General features: G+C 38.1%; 1 non-coding gene across 1 annotated transcript; it reads left to right on the top strand.

Annotated features, from left to right (window-relative positions):
- Positions 1-9936: 9936 nt before the first annotated feature.
- On the top strand, positions 9937-10062 carry LOC114109486 (small nucleolar RNA SNORD22). Its single transcript, XR_003586168.1, has one exon. It is a non-coding gene; the product is annotated as a small nucleolar RNA SNORD22 (small nucleolar RNA).
- The last annotated feature ends 5767 nt before the right edge of the window (positions 10063-15829 follow it).

Genomic DNA, 15829 nt, shown 5'->3' with positions numbered 1-15829 from the left:
TGAACTACACTTATCTCAAGTCGTTTTAGCAAAGCACTCTGTTGGCTACAAAGGGGAGTTCAGATAGGATTCAAAGAAACCTGCTCACAAGCTACTCACAATAGCCAAACATGGAAACAACCTAAAGGTCCATCAACAGGTGAATGGGTAAAGAACATATGTGGCATATGTGTGTGTGCACATACCTGTAGCCCTCCAGGTTCCTCTGTCCATGGGATTCTCCAGTAAGAATAGTGGAGTGGGTTGCCATTTCTGTCTCCAGACACATGGAATACTCAGCCATAAGGAAAGAACAAAATAATGCTGTTTGCAGCAAATGGATCCACAAGAGATCATACTAAGTGAACTAAGCCAGAAAGACAAACACCATATGATATTACTTATATGTGTAGTCTAAAATATGACACTAATGAACCTATCTATGAAACAGAAACAAAATCAGAGACACAGAGAATAGACTGGTGGTTGCCATGGGGAAGTGGGGGGAGACAGATGGATTGGGAGTTCGGATTAGCAGATGCATACTGGTAATATATAGGATGGATAAACAACAAGGTAAAAAAAAAAAAACCCTCAAATAAACCTGCTGATGAAAGTCGATGTGGTCATATTTTATACAGAAAAACAGCACATTATAAATGTCCCCCAAACTCTCTATGCAGCCTTCATTAACTGAACTGAGCGCTGAGTCAAGAATCAGGAGACGTTACCAGCAGACCCAGCTCAGCCATGAAAAGAGTATGTGTCCTTGGGTAAGTTACTTCCCCTCTCTGAACTTATTTCGTTTCTATAATATTAAGGAATGGAAGGTCTTTGAGTATTTCCTAAGCCAGGGTTTAAGGTTTTAAATGAAAAAAAGAGAAGCTTTAGAAATTACTGAGGAATTGCATAGATGCACCTTAAGACCTCTTCTTTCTATAAAGACTTTTTCCTCATATGGATGGGCAAGCTGGAGTTGAGTTCCAACATGACTCCTTGAAGTCTCAGAGTATGCATGCTATAGTATGTTTCATATGCTTACCACTCAAGGGGAGATCTCCAAAAGTCAGGATTATTAGAGGACTCCTCTGTCATTTAACTGAAATCTAGTTATGGACCAACCCCAAGGAGGTCAGCAACAAGTGTAATTTAATTCTTAGCTATTAATAAATGAGTTTTAGATTAATTTGGATCATCAAAGGAACTCTGTGTTGAAACAAAATTAATCAAAGCTTATTGGATTATTTTGTTGGCAACTGTTCAAACTTCATGGTTTCAAGACTTAGCTGTATCAATGCTAAGTCGCTTCAATCGTGTCCAACTCTGTGTGACCCCATAGAAGGCAGCCCACAAGGCTCCCCCGTCCCTGGGATTCTCCAGGCAAGAACACTGGAGTGGGTTGCCATTTCCTTCTCCAATGCATGAAAGTGAAAAGTCAAAGTGAAGTTGCTCAGTCATGTCTGACTCTTAGCGACCCCATGGACTGTGGCCCACCAGGCTCCTCCGTCCATGGGGTTTTCCAGGCAAGAGTGCTGGAGTGGGGTGCCATTGCCTTCTCCGTAGCTGTTATCACTAAAGAAGAGCAAAGGAAAAATACATATCTCGTTGAATACGTATCTCAGTTGATATAAACAGTTTGAGTCCTAAAATATATTTGTCTTTTCAACATATTTCCTCATCTTATACTCTTCTGACCTACAAAAGCCACCCAAACCATACATTTCCTAAAGCTACTTCTGATCTCTTTTTCCCTTGTTCTAGAGCTTACTCCTGCAATGTACTGACATCATTTCTCAATCCTGTGGTCAGTGGCCGTGAGCTGAGCAGAAGGATCAGTTCATAAGGTGAAAGGCTAAATATCAAATGATTCTGATCAATTCTATGTGCAGTTAAATTCCCAGTGTTGACTAAAAAAGATGCACAACTTGAGAGTTGTGAGTTAAGTTTTATTTGGGGTGTTCATTGGAAGGACTGATGCTAAAGCTGAAACTTCAATACTTTGGCCACCTCATGCGAAAAGTTGACTCTGATGCTGGGAGGGATTGGGGGCAGGAGGAGAAGGGGACAACAGAGGATGAGATGGCTGGATGCCATCACCGACTTGATGGACATGAGTCTGAGTGAACTCCGGGAGTTGGTGATGGACAGGGAGGCCTGACATGCTGCGATGCATGGGGTCACAAAGAGTCAGACACGCTAAGCGACTGAACTGAACTGACTGAGGACTGCAGCCTGGGAGGCAGCACCTCAGATAGCTCTGAGAGACTGCTCCAAAGTGGCAGTGGGGGAAGGTCAATATATAAGGTTTTGGTGAAGGGTGAGTTCAATACCATTAAGCAATCATTATTCAAAAGGTTTTTTTGTTAGTCATGAGGATCTGATGTCACCATGAAGGGATTTAATGTTTCCCTCCATATGAGAAGATGCAAGGATTGAGATCATAAAATCTGTTCCTAAAAACATCCAACTACCTAAAAATCTGTCCCACCAGATTCCCTGGAGCACAGAATGCCTCACTCCACCCTGAACTCCCTCAGGGGTTGTTGAAGGTCAACAGCTATAGCAGCAGGGTTCTCCATAAAAGCAGATGGCAAATGCCTTTGCTGTCCAGTCATTGGCAATGCTCTTGGTAAGTGCCAATTTGTAGCTGACACCAGACAGGATGAGAGAACATAACTGATGGAAAAAGGTTACTTCTTCCAGGTATCATGAAAACAGATAAACAAATATAAACATTACTAAGATACATAGGGCTTCCCAGGTGGCACTAGTGGTAAAGAACCCACCTGCCAATGGAGATGTAAGAGATGTGGGTTCAACCCCTGGGTCAGAAGATCCCTGAAGGAGGGCATAGCAACCCACTCAAGTATTCTTGCCTGGAGAATCCCATGGACATATCTATATCAATATGGTTTTTCTTTCATAAATAACATCAGAAGACATTCTTTGCCCAATAATTCTGAATTTAGCCATTGGCATTAAGGTTTAGATTAAGACTAAATAAGGTAATATATGGAAATTGATTAGTACAACTTCAGCTTGTCAATTCTAGAGCTCTGACACTGAGCAAGGCACTGTTGTGAATCGTACTTAAATCACAACATTTGATTCTACTGCCCTTTAAAACAGCACCTATTACTATTCCATTTTTCCTGATTAAAAAACAGAGTCAGAATGACAGAGTCTGTGTCCAGGGTCACATAGCTAGAGTGGCAAATTCAGGTTCACATCTAAGTGTCTTATAGTTCATCTTTTCAACTACTCTGCCACATTAACAGATTAAAGAAGAATCTGAAGTAAAAAGAAGGCAGACAGTGGTTTCTTGAGAACTTTAAAATATTAACTGAGTATTATGCCAAAAGGAAAAAAGCATTTTTACCCCTTTAAATGGCATTGTTAGGAATTGTTGATACTACTGTGTATGTACCTGATACCTGATGCCACTGGCAAACCTGGTGACTGCAAATCTGATCTGATAGTCTGGGTCTTCCTGGTGGCATGATTTAGAGGAAAGGAAGGTTGCCATCAGAAATAGTGCCTCCCTGTCATTGAGAGGTAAAAGCTAGAGGTATGTGACCTAAGCAGAAATCTTTTCCGACAGCCACCACCACTGGCCTGGACCAGACACTGACCCTATATGAGGATCCATCTGTGCTGTCTACTCAGGAGGGGTTACATATTTATCTCCAGAGAATTTGACATAAGCCATTTGTCAGCCACTGTCACATGTGCTTGGTGTGGCCATGCTTTAGTCCTTTAGTCAAAGCAATAATTCCTCATTGAGAGAGCAACTGTGGGATGCCAGGTGTTGATATTTTAGAAACACTGGTAGGGACAGCTGTGAGGGCAGATTTCCATTTTTTTCAGGCAAGCTGGTGGTCGAACTGGATGCCAGATGAAATCAAAGAGTTCCAGTTTTATGTCTTTGCATCTCCACAATAATGTGTGATTTGCCATGGCCTTTCTCAGGGATACCCCCGGCGTTCACCTTCCTTCTAGAGCACGAGACTCTAAAGAGGGGCTTTGCTCAGGCACTTAGGCCTCCTGAGTGCAGCCAGAGATCCCTCCAGCTGTCCACGCTGCGGCCCTCCACCACTGCGCCTGTTCTCATCATCACTCATCACTATGATGACCTTCTTGTCAGATCAAATTCAATATGACCTTTGCTTTCACTTTCTTTCATGGATTGATGTCCATCTGACCCACACTAAGTACTGCCTCTGGCATAATTTTTTACTGCTTTGAGTGATAATCATTTCTATGTTCTGATTTAATGAAGACAGAAATAATAATTTAAGGAGATTTTAATGGAATCTTTGGTTTTTCAGGTAAAAGCAATGCAGATTTAACAAAATTATGCTCTAGATTCTTCAATAGCTAGTAAACTCAGGCCCTCAAATAAAATGAAATTTCACTGCAGTACAAGACTAGTAGCAAATTACTTTGATAGTTTACTAGTTCAGTTCAGGGATGTAAGAAAATGCTATGATCACATTGGTACTTGTGTGTATGTGTGCTCAGTTGTGTCCAACTACTTGCGACTCCATGGCTTCCATGACATCCTGCCAGGCTTCTCTGTCCATGGGATCCTCCAGGCAAGAATACTGCAGTGGGTTGCCATTTTCTTCTCTAGGGGACCTTTCTGACCCAGAGATCAAAACTGCATCTCCTGACTTTGGTACTTAACTTCTTTGAAAGCCATGCACCTCTTTCCAGAAAAAGACTCAAGTATCCTCAAAGTTTCCTATCCTCCATTTTCAGGTTTTCATGGATCTGGTGAATACTCTACAGTGTGTGCTCCAGACCAGTACTTCTGTAACACCTTCCTAGAAGGAAAATGTTTTCTATCTGCACTAATATGGTAGCCACTAGCCTAGACTGGACAGATAGCTCTAGACTAGAGGTTCACAGACATCAAAATAAGAACTTATTTCATATAGATGTATTTCTAAAAAACAGCTTTATGCAGCTATAATACGTATCATACAATTTGTTCAAATGACATATACAGTAATTCAATGGTGTTTAGCATATTACAGCTATGCAATCATCAGCACAATCAATATTAGAATATTTCTGTCACCCCCAAAGAAATCCCAAACCCATTAGATGTCATTCATTTTCCCCAGTCTCTCCTAGCCCTTGGTAACTATTAATCTATCCCCACCTCATAGATATATCTATTCTGGACATTTCATATAAATGGAGTCATACAGTATGTAGTTTTTGTGACTAGCTCCTTTATAACTTCTGTAAAAGGTTCTTTAAAATACTTTTAAGATTTATTCATGATGTAGTATCAGTGGTACTGATCAAGATACTTCAGTGATCATGATGTGTCAGCACACCCTTCCTTTATACTGTTGAATAATATTTCATTCTAGAATAGATGACATTTTGTTTACCTATTTATCAACTGAACAGCTTTTGAAGTGTTTCTGATTCTTGGCTATAATGAATAATTCTCCTATAATTATTCATGCACAAGTGTCTGTTCCCATATATGTTTTAATTATCTTGGGTATATACTCAGGAATGGAATTGCTGGGTTACATGGTCACTCCATTTCTAATATTTTGAGGAACTGGCTGTTTTTAAAAAAACAAACTCGGAAAGGTTTTTCAAAGTGGCTATACCACTGTATATCCTTATCAGCAAAGTATGAGGGCTCCAATTTCTCCCCATTCTTATCAACATTTACTATTATCTATGAATGATCATTTAAAAATTATTTTTAAAATATTTACCTATGATCACTAAAAAAATCATTATCTACTCTGATCATGGAAAAATTATTTTATTTGTTTAATTTTGGCTGTGCTGGATCTTCATTGCTCTGCCAGCTTTTCTCCTGTTGCAGCAAGTGGGGGCTACTCTTTGTTGTAGTGCGTGGGCTTTTCATTGCAGTGGCTTCTCTTAGTTACAGAGCACGGCTGTAGGGCATGAGGGCTTCAGCAGTTGCTGTGTGTGGACTCAATAGTTGTGATTCCTGGGCTCTAGAACATAGGTTTAATAGTTGTGGTGTGCAGGCTTAGTTGCTCCATGGCATGAGACATCCTTTTGGACCAGGAATTTAACCCGTGTCTCCTCCATGGAATCCCCTCTGATAATTTTTTATATGTGTAAAATTTATAAGTATATTATGTCCTTTTCTGGATTGTCTTTTCACTTTTTAAATAAGTGCCCTTTGATGTGCAAAAATTAATTTGAATGAAGTCCAGTTTATCTTTTTTTTCCCTTGTCAGTTGTACTTTTAATGTCATGTCAAATAAACTGCCTGATCCAAGGTTGTGAAGGTTAACTCCTAAATTTTCTTATAACACTTTTTATTCTTATATTTTGGTTAAGAATCCACTTTGAATTCATTTTGGAAGGGGTCCAATGTCATTTTTTTGTATGTGAATACACAGTTGTCCCAGAACCCTTTCTTACAAAGACTATTTTTTTCCCCTGTTGAATTATCTTAGCACTCACAACAAAAATCAATTAACCATACATATAAGGTTTCTTTCTGGACTCTCAATTCTATTTTATTGTTCTATGTCTATCCTTAAGCCAGTACCACACTACTGTAGCTTTGTAGTAAGTTTTGAAATTGGCAAGTATTACATCAACAGTTTTGTTCTTTTTCAAGATTGTTTGGGTATTCGGAGTCTTTCATTTTAAGTTGAGTTTCTCAATTTATGTAAAAAATAAATCCAGTTGGGATTTTTATAAAAATTCTGTTGAATCTGAAAATCAGTTTGGGGAGTGCTGTCATCTTAACAATGTTAAATCTTCTGCACATTAACAAGGATCTACATCCTGGAATATATTTATCTGAGGTTTTTCTCCAATAATCCTGTCCCATGGAATTTTTCTTTCATTTACTTCAAATTTTCACATCCATTTGATAACATAGAATCATTTTAAAACTCTAATATTATTATAGCATTAATTACCTTAATTTTTATGGTACCTCATTTTTTATTCACTTATTTAACATTTTACATATTATATACCTACTGTATTCCCTGAATTTTACTGATCATTCCCGTGCTGTGCTTAATGGCTTAGTCATCTGACTCTCTGCGACCATCCCTTATTTTAGAAATTTGAGTCTTCTCTTTTTTTCTGATCATTCTGATCATTCCAGCAAAAGACACATCAATTTTATAGATCTTTTCAAAGAATCAAATTTTTGTTTCAACAATTTTTGTATTGTTTTTCTATTCTTTTTAAAATTAATTTTTATTTTATTCTTCATAATTTCCTTCTTTTTGCTAGGTCTAGGTTTAGTTAGCTCTTTTTTCCCCACAGTGTCTTAATACGGAAAGTTATGTTACTGACTTGTGACCTTTCTTCTCTTATAATATAGGCATTTACAGCTATAATAAATGCCTATGTTATAGTTTAGGAACTCCTTTAGCAGTCTCCCAGAAGTTTCATAAGTTATTTTTTTATTTTCATTCATCTAAGGATTTTCTAATTTCCCTGGGAACTTCTCTGATCCATTGGTTAGTTAAGCATATAGGTTCCTTTTGAAATGTAATCTAGTTAAAAAATTAATTATGAAAGGGAAAATACCAATTTTTACCCATTATATTTTAATTTTTAAAATAAGTCATTTAGATTCAGCAAATAACACATTCTATAGTGATCAGGTTAATTTTCACGACTACATCTCTGTACTGCTTCTCAAGCTTGAACATAGACACAAGTCACCTGAGCTTTTGCTAAAATGCAGATTCTAGGTGTGGTGTGGGTGGGCTTCAAGAATCTGCATTTATATTAATAACACATTCCAAATGCTGCTGATTCCAATGCTGCTGGTTCAAAGAATCTGCTTTGTGTACAAAGGCTCTATTCATCTGCTTGGGATGCCTTTTTCATGTAGTCTTTGTGCTCTGGTGCAAATGGCCTTTTCTTGCAAAACTCTTGCACCTTGTCCTTCTAGTCAAGAGGGTGAACATTCTTTTGTGTAACTTCTAACACCTTCCCCATATCCTTTTATTTCAACGTGTCCCATTCTTGTAGTAATTTCTTTATGTACTGTTTCCCCAGGTAGACTATGAGACTAAGAAGAGTAGGTCTCTGCTCTCTTCATGCTGCTGCTGTTTAGTTGCTAAGTTGTTGGACTATAGCCCACCAAGAACAAAACCCCACGGATGAATGGATTTTGTCAGAATCCCATGGACTCCTCTGTCCATGGGATTTTCCCAGGCAGGAATACTGGAGTGGGTTGCCATTTCCTTTTCCAGGGGAATCTTCCCAACCCAGCAATCAAAACTGGGTCTCCTGCTTGGCAGATGGATTCCTTACCATTGAGCCACCTGGGAAGCCCCATTCTCTTCATGACTTTATCTCTATTGTCTGGCTTAGTATTCAATGGCTCAGACTAGATGCTTATTATCTCTCCATTAGTAATGATAAATAACACTTACTATGTGTTTACTGTGGGTCAGCAGAGTCAGATGCTTGGCAGACATTATCTCATTTAATTATCAGGTCAGCCCTACAAGGAAGGTCCTACAATTATCCCCATTTTGCAGATGAGAAATGAAAATCTTGATGTCCATGATTAGTTGTGTTTGATTCTGGTTCCTTTAGAAAATTAACTCAGTTCAGTTTAACAAAACTGATCAAATCTCTGAGCAATCTAACACGTTACATTCTAAATGTATATATTACGGCAGCCAGTTCAGAAAGAGAAAAATAGCAGAACACCTTTCTCTCTTCTGCCTGCTGGTGGGCAGCAACAGTGCCCCTCTAACTTTAGCCCTGCCCTCACCTCTTCTTGCTTGGTCACATCATGCGCCTCGCATTTTGGTCTCTTGCCTCCAGATCCCTCTCTTTTGTGCTTCTTCTAAAGTGTATTTGATCATGACCCTGGCTGAAATTTTCAGTGACACATAATGCTCTATAATATCCAAATTTCTTAGGTCTGCTTACAACTTTCCTACAAACAACTTGTTTAGCATTTCCTCCTGCTGGAAGAGGGTAGTTCTGGAACGCAGAATGACTAGTCATTCCTCAAACAAGACACTTTCTACTCCTCTGTGTCTTTATACACTCACTTCCCACTGCTCTCGGTGTCCTTATTGAGACCTGTCCTGTACCTTATCCATTCATTGTTTAGGATCCAGTTCCTAATAACTATATTGAGAATTGACCTAAGCTCTACGCTAGGCTCCATTCCTCCTCCTTTGTTCTTCTTTACAATTACACACATACCTCTAATGCTACAGTTGCCACATTTCATGACCAGTGATCTATTTATGTCTTCATCACTAGCCTGTGAGCTTCTCAAAGGCAAGAAATTTCCCATCTTCCTATTTCCAGCACCCAGCACAGGACTTGGCCCTCAACAGATGTAGTTTCTTAAACAAATTAGGTCAAAACATAAGACACCAACTGTTAACCTTCTCTACAGAGTTCTTTCACATTCATTCCCAAAGCTTTCCATGTGTTTGATTAATATAGTAAATACCAGATCTGCTTTGAATGATAATTACATTTGTGCATGGGATTTGTGAGGACTGGAATAGTACCTGTCGGCTTGTCACATATGACAGTATCCTGTACACTGAAACCGTTCTGTGAAGCTCTGCAGATCTGAAATGAACCTAATGAGCTTCTTGGGTTTTAGCCAAGTTATAAAGCGTTCTACTACTCTGAGGAAACAATTATCTCCAACACAGGAGTGAATGATCTATCAGAATGCTGTTTGATGTTTCAGTTTCACATTCCTATGACAGGAGGTATGTTCAAATCAGGTTGGTGTACTGTCAACTCTGATTACATCGGTCAACACCCAACCCAGATAATGGCAACATAGTGGGTTTGAAAAGAGAGGAATCATTTTAGAAAGCAGAAATCAACTGAAGAAGAAGTAATAATTTAGGGGGAAATATGCTTCAATTTGGAACAGTGTTCATAGATCCACTCTCTTTCTCTTTTCTTGCATCACAAATTTGTTCCCAGTGAAGAAACATTCATGCATCTTACCTCCTGTCAGAGTCCCAGAGCATGTAAAGGTGAACCCACTGGGCCTGGCCAGGGTAGAAGAGGAAAGCTTTTTCCAGAAGGAACTGTCTGAGGAATCATAAGAATTTTAAACATGGCAAAGAGAGGAACAAATTACTATTTGAAAAATCAGTTGTTGTTTTCCTCCAGGACTAAAGAAAGAACAAAGCATACCCAGTGGACTCCAACTCTTGGAGGACATAAAAAAATGGAATTTTCTTGGGAATTCTTGGTGGGCCAGTCATTAGGACTCTGCACTTTCACTGCTGAGGCCTGAGTTTGACCCCTGGTCAGGGAACTAGAATACCACAAGCCTTGAGGTGTAGTCAAAAAGAAAAAAAAAAAAGGTCTTTTCTTAAACAACCTCACTGCCCAAATTAGCATACAATCATTTTAGCTTTTCTAAATAAAAGTGTTTTCTTTTTTAAAGAAAGAAATTTGTGAGATACTAGCACATGGCTCTCTCAATGACTACTTGAGAGGCCTTTGCATTTGCATTTTGCATTCTAGAAGGCCTCTGGCAACCTCAAGCTCATTCTTTCTCCCTTACCACCCTGCAAGCATCTACTGATCACTGGCTAAGCACGAAGCACTGTGCCAGGCACCACTAGGACAGACGATTAGGTAGGGAAAACATGGACTCAAAAAGCATTATTGGGTACTTTAAAATAATACTTTCAAAACCAAGGGCAAGAAAGATCACATGCCAACAGCAAGAATAGCACCAGTAACTCCATTAGGCCATACAGGTATTTGAATTCAGACTTGTTGGATATTGCCCAATGGATAACAGAGATAATGATTCTAATGGTTATAAATGATCAACATTTGCTGCTCTAAGACAGTGATAACTGAAATTAATGTAGCTGCTCCCAGGATGAAGACAAATATTAATATGGCCACTGCTTTCTTCACCAACTTTACCTCTTATCACACTCCCACTCCTCAAGTATTTCAGTCACAGTGGCCTTTGTTCAGAGTCATGGATACTCTCTGCTCCCATGATAAGATTTGCACATACTCTTCCCTCTGTCTGGAACATTTTTATCTCCCTCCCCTCCCTCACTCACAAAAGTAACCCCTATTTATCCCTTCTGTCTCAGCTCAGTGTCACTTTCTCAAACTCACTTCCCTGACTTTTCAAACCAGATTATATCCTCCTTTCATACACCCTCCCAGCATCCTTTACCTATTCTTCAGAATATTAATGGTAGTTACAATTTTTAAAAAATCTTAAGTCTTATCTACTTATCTGGCACCTCTACAAGACAATGAATTTCATGAAAACAGGGAGACAATTACTTTTTGTTCACCACTGGCTCCTCAGTGCTCAGCAACATGCAGGGAACAAAGGAAGTACATGATAAAAAAGGGCAATAAATGAATAAAATATAAGTTGAGGTGTCTTTAAAATATTACTGTAGTGATTACTACTATAATATTAGAGTTTGAAAAGAATTCTGTGTTGGCAGATATGAAACATAAATATGAAAAAGTTCAAAGTGAAAAAGAAAAAAGCTATAGAAAAGGACTGTTGAAGAAATTCAAATATACACAAAGGTGTAGATTTAATGTGAATTCTGAAAACATGAGGAATGATGGACAAGACACTTCATAAACAATGGGAATTAATGGATGAATTACAAGAATCTTCTCAAAAAAGCTGTAAAGCTAAGAAAAATATGGCATAGATCTTTCAAACTCTGAGGAAAAGGAAAGAGTGACACATTAATGGTAGAAATACAGATTTTTTCTGGACTGCATATGAAAAACACATGAGAATGTAATGACTTTAAAGATTGAGAAATTCCAATTCTAAATTCTAAATCCACCCTGTATATTTCACCAATGTAAACTATGAATTAAGCACATAAATTATGGATGCAGGAGTGAGGTGAGGGTGCAGGCCTAAAAACTTGTGGAAATAAAAACTTGTGATTAATACATCTGTCAGAAATTAGAATGCTATGCCAGCTGGTGATTTGCTTTAAGCTTGTCTCCCTGAGAGTTCATGTTGCAAAAGATGCCAGCTGTTCAATTCAACATCACCATTTGTTTCTGGTGGACCACCTATAACTGGGTCTTAGACTCAGTTCTGCATCATAAGAAAATCACCTTCTTTCTTAGCCTGAAAGAAGTCTGTGGGCTCCCATATAACATGCATGGCTATGGCTAGGTGGAATCCTTGGGCCAATAACCAAACTCTACTTTTATGAAAGTATCCTATAGAAAACCCTTGGTGACGGTTGCATGGCCATTTCCCAAAATTTACTTACAACAACTAATGGACCTGGCCCAGGAAACTGGTTCCCTCAGCAATTACAGAGCCCCCTAAAAGACTAGGTATGTAGTCTGATGATTTAAATTCTCAGACAGGAAGCAGTTTAGGGCACTTCCATGATGTGAAGTCCCTAGGCCCACAGGAACAGACTTGCTCTGAAATGACATTCTGTTTTTTCTGCCTCTGCTCATCTTTACCCTCTGTCCTGATACCAGGTGCCTTCCTGTAAATGGTGAGTTTCTTTGCAACATGACTCTTGTAAAGAGCCTATGATTAATTATAGAAGAGACAGAGGCTTGGATAATCAATTGTGCAATGCACCTGTTTATAACCAATTTCATGCTTGCTCTCATCCTCTTAATGGCACATGGCCAATTTCTCAAAGGCTTAGGGTGAATTTGCACATTTGGGGTCTGCAGAAAATCCTGTGGACATAATGTTAGTGGCAGTGGAGAGAGAGCCATTAATACTTGGCTACACAATACTTAACAAAATGACAGAGAAACTCCTAAGGAAGGAAATTTGGCAAAATTCACCAACATTAGAAAATGTTTCATAGCATTTGACACAGCGTTAACACTTGCTTTTTACCAACTGGTGGACAAAATAACTCCTAATATAAGAAAAAGTACATATACAAAACTGTTTTTTGATTCACTCACATTATAGCAAAGAAATGAATACAAATTGAATGGCAAATAGAGGAAATGTAAAGTAAGGTGCGATATGTCTACTTCTGGAAAATAAGTAGTTAGCATCAATGGTAGTTACAAAGACCAGGAAGCAAAATGAAAAAAAAAAAAAAAACACTTACAACTAATGTAAAGAGGGAAAACAACAGAATAAAAGTTAAATATATATGTGAATTACAAGTAATAAAATACACAATAAACTGCAAGCAGGAAACACTAAATGTTTCAACAAAAGTTTTTAAATAGTGGGTATATTGGCTGTTTTTTAAAAATTTATTTTAATTGGAGACTAATTACAATATTGTGGTGGTTTTTGCCATATATTCACATGAATCAGCCATGGGTGTACATGTGTTCCCCATCCTGACCCTCCCTCCCACCACCCTCCCCATCCCATCCCTCTATATCCCAGGACATCAGCTCTGAGCACACTGTCTCATACATCAAACCTGGGACTGGCAAACCAGTTCACATATTATAATATACATGTTTCAATGCTATTGTCTCAAATCATCCCACCCTCGCATTCTCCCACAGAGTCCAAAAGTCTGTTCTTTACATCTGTGTCTCTTTTGCAGTCTTGCATATAGTGTCATCATTACCATCTTTCTAAAGTCCATATATACGTGTTAGTATACTGTATTGGTGTTTTTCTTTCTGACTTACTTCACTCTGTATAATAGGCTCCAGTTTCATCCACCTCATTAGAACTGATTCAAATGTATTCTTTTTAATAGCTGAGTAATATTTCATCGTGTATATGTATGTACCACAGCTTTCTTATCCATTCGTCTGCCGATGGATACCTAGGTTGCTTCCATGTCCTGGCTATCATAAACAGTGCTGCAACGAACACTGGGGTACACGTGTCTCTTTCAATTTTGGTTTCCTCAGTGTGTATGCCCAGGAGTGGGATTGCTGGGTCATATGGCAGTTATATTTCCAGTTTTTTAAGGAAACTCCATAGTGGCTGTACAAGTTTGCATTCCCACCAACAGTGTAAGAAGTTTCCTTTTTCTCCACATCCTTTCCAGCATTTATTGCTTGTAGACCTTTGGATAGCAGCCATTCTGACTGGTGTGAGAAGGTACCTCATTGTGGTTTTCATTTGCATTTCTGATAATGAGTGATGTTGAGCATCATTTCATGTGTTTTTTAACTATCTGTATGTCTTCTTTGGAGAAATGTCTGTTTAGTTCATTGGCCTATTTTTTTGTTTGGGTCATTTGTTTTTCTGGAATTGAGCTGCAGGAGTTGCTTGTATATTTTTGAGATTAATTCTTTGTCAGTTGCTTCATTTGCTATTATTTTCTCCCATTCTGAAGTCTGTCTTTTCACCTAGCTTATAGTTTCCTTTGTTGTGCAAAAGCTTTTAAGTTTAATTAGGTCACATTTTTTAATTTTTGCTTTTATTTCCATTACTCTGGGAGGTGGGTCATAGAGGATCCTGCTGTGATTTATGTTGGAGAGTGTTTTGCCTATATTTTCCTCTAGGAGTTTTATAGTTTCTGGGCTTACATTTAGATCTTTAATCCATTTTGAGTTTATTTTTGTGTATGGAGTTAGAAAGTGTTCTAGTTTCATTCTTTTATAAGTGGTTGACCAGTTTTCCCAGTGCCACTTGTTAAAGAGATTGTCTTTTCTCCATTGTATATTCTTGCCTCCTCTGTCAAAGATAAGGTGCCCATAGGTGCGTGGATATATCTCTGGGCTTTCTATTTTGTTCCATTGATCTATGTTTCTGTCTTTGTGCCAGTACCATATTGTCTTGATGACTGTTGCATTGTAGTAGAGCCTGAAGTCAGGCAGGTTGATTCCTCCAGTTCCATTCTTCTTTCTCAAGATTGCTTTGGCTAGTCAAGGTTATCTGTATTTCCAGACAAACTGTGAAATTATTTATTCTAGTTCTCTGAAAATACTGTTGGTAGCTTGCTAGGGATTGCATTGAATCTATAGATTGCTTTGGGTAGTATATTCATTTTCACTATATTGATTCTTCCAATCCATGAACATGGTATATTTTTCCATCTGTTTGTGTCATCTTTGATGTCTTTCATCACTGTTTTATAGTTTCCTATATATAGGTCTTTTGTTTTTTTAGGTAGATTTATTCCTAAGTATTTTATTCTTTTCCTTGTTTTGGTGAATGGAATTGTTTCCTTAATTTCTCTTTCTGTTTTCTTATTGTTAGTGTATAGGAATGCAAGGGATTTATATGTCTTGATTTTAAATCCTGTAACTTTATTATATTCATTGATTAGCTCTAGTAATTTTCTGGTGGAGTCTTTAGGGTTTTGTATGTAGAGGATCATGTCATCTGCAAACAGTGAGAGTTTTACATCTTCTTTTCCAATCTGGATTCCTTTTATTTCTTTTTCTGCTCTGATTGCTGTGGCTAAAACTTCCGAAACTACTGAATAGTAGTGGTGAAAGTGGGCACCCTTGTCTTGTTCCTGACTTTAGGGAAAATGCTTTCAATTTTTCACCACTGAGGATAATGTTTGCTGTGGGTTTATCATATATGTCTTTTATTATGTTGAAGTATGTATCTTTTATGCCTGCTTTCTGGAGAGTTTTTATCATAAATGGATGTTGAATTTCATCAAAGGCTTTCTCTGCATCTGTTGAGATAATCATATGGTTTTTATCTTTCAATTTGTTAATGTGGTGCATCACACTGATTGATTTGCAAATATTGAAGAATCCTTGCATCCCTGGGATAAAGCCCTACTGGTCGTAAAGTATGATCTTTTAATCTGTTGTTGGATTCTGATTGCTAGAATTTTGTTAAGGAGTTTTGCATCTATATTTATCAGTGCTATTGGCCTGTAGTTTTCCTTTTTTGTGGCATCTTTGGTTTTGGTATTAGGGT

Source organism: Ovis aries, chromosome 19 (assembly GCF_016772045.2).
Source record: "Ovis aries strain OAR_USU_Benz2616 breed Rambouillet chromosome 19, ARS-UI_Ramb_v3.0, whole genome shotgun sequence".
Taxonomy (NCBI): Eukaryota; Metazoa; Chordata; class Mammalia; order Artiodactyla; family Bovidae; genus Ovis; species Ovis aries.
The sequence above is the reverse complement of the archived record's forward strand: the minus strand, read 5'-3'. Positions and strand labels throughout refer to the sequence as shown.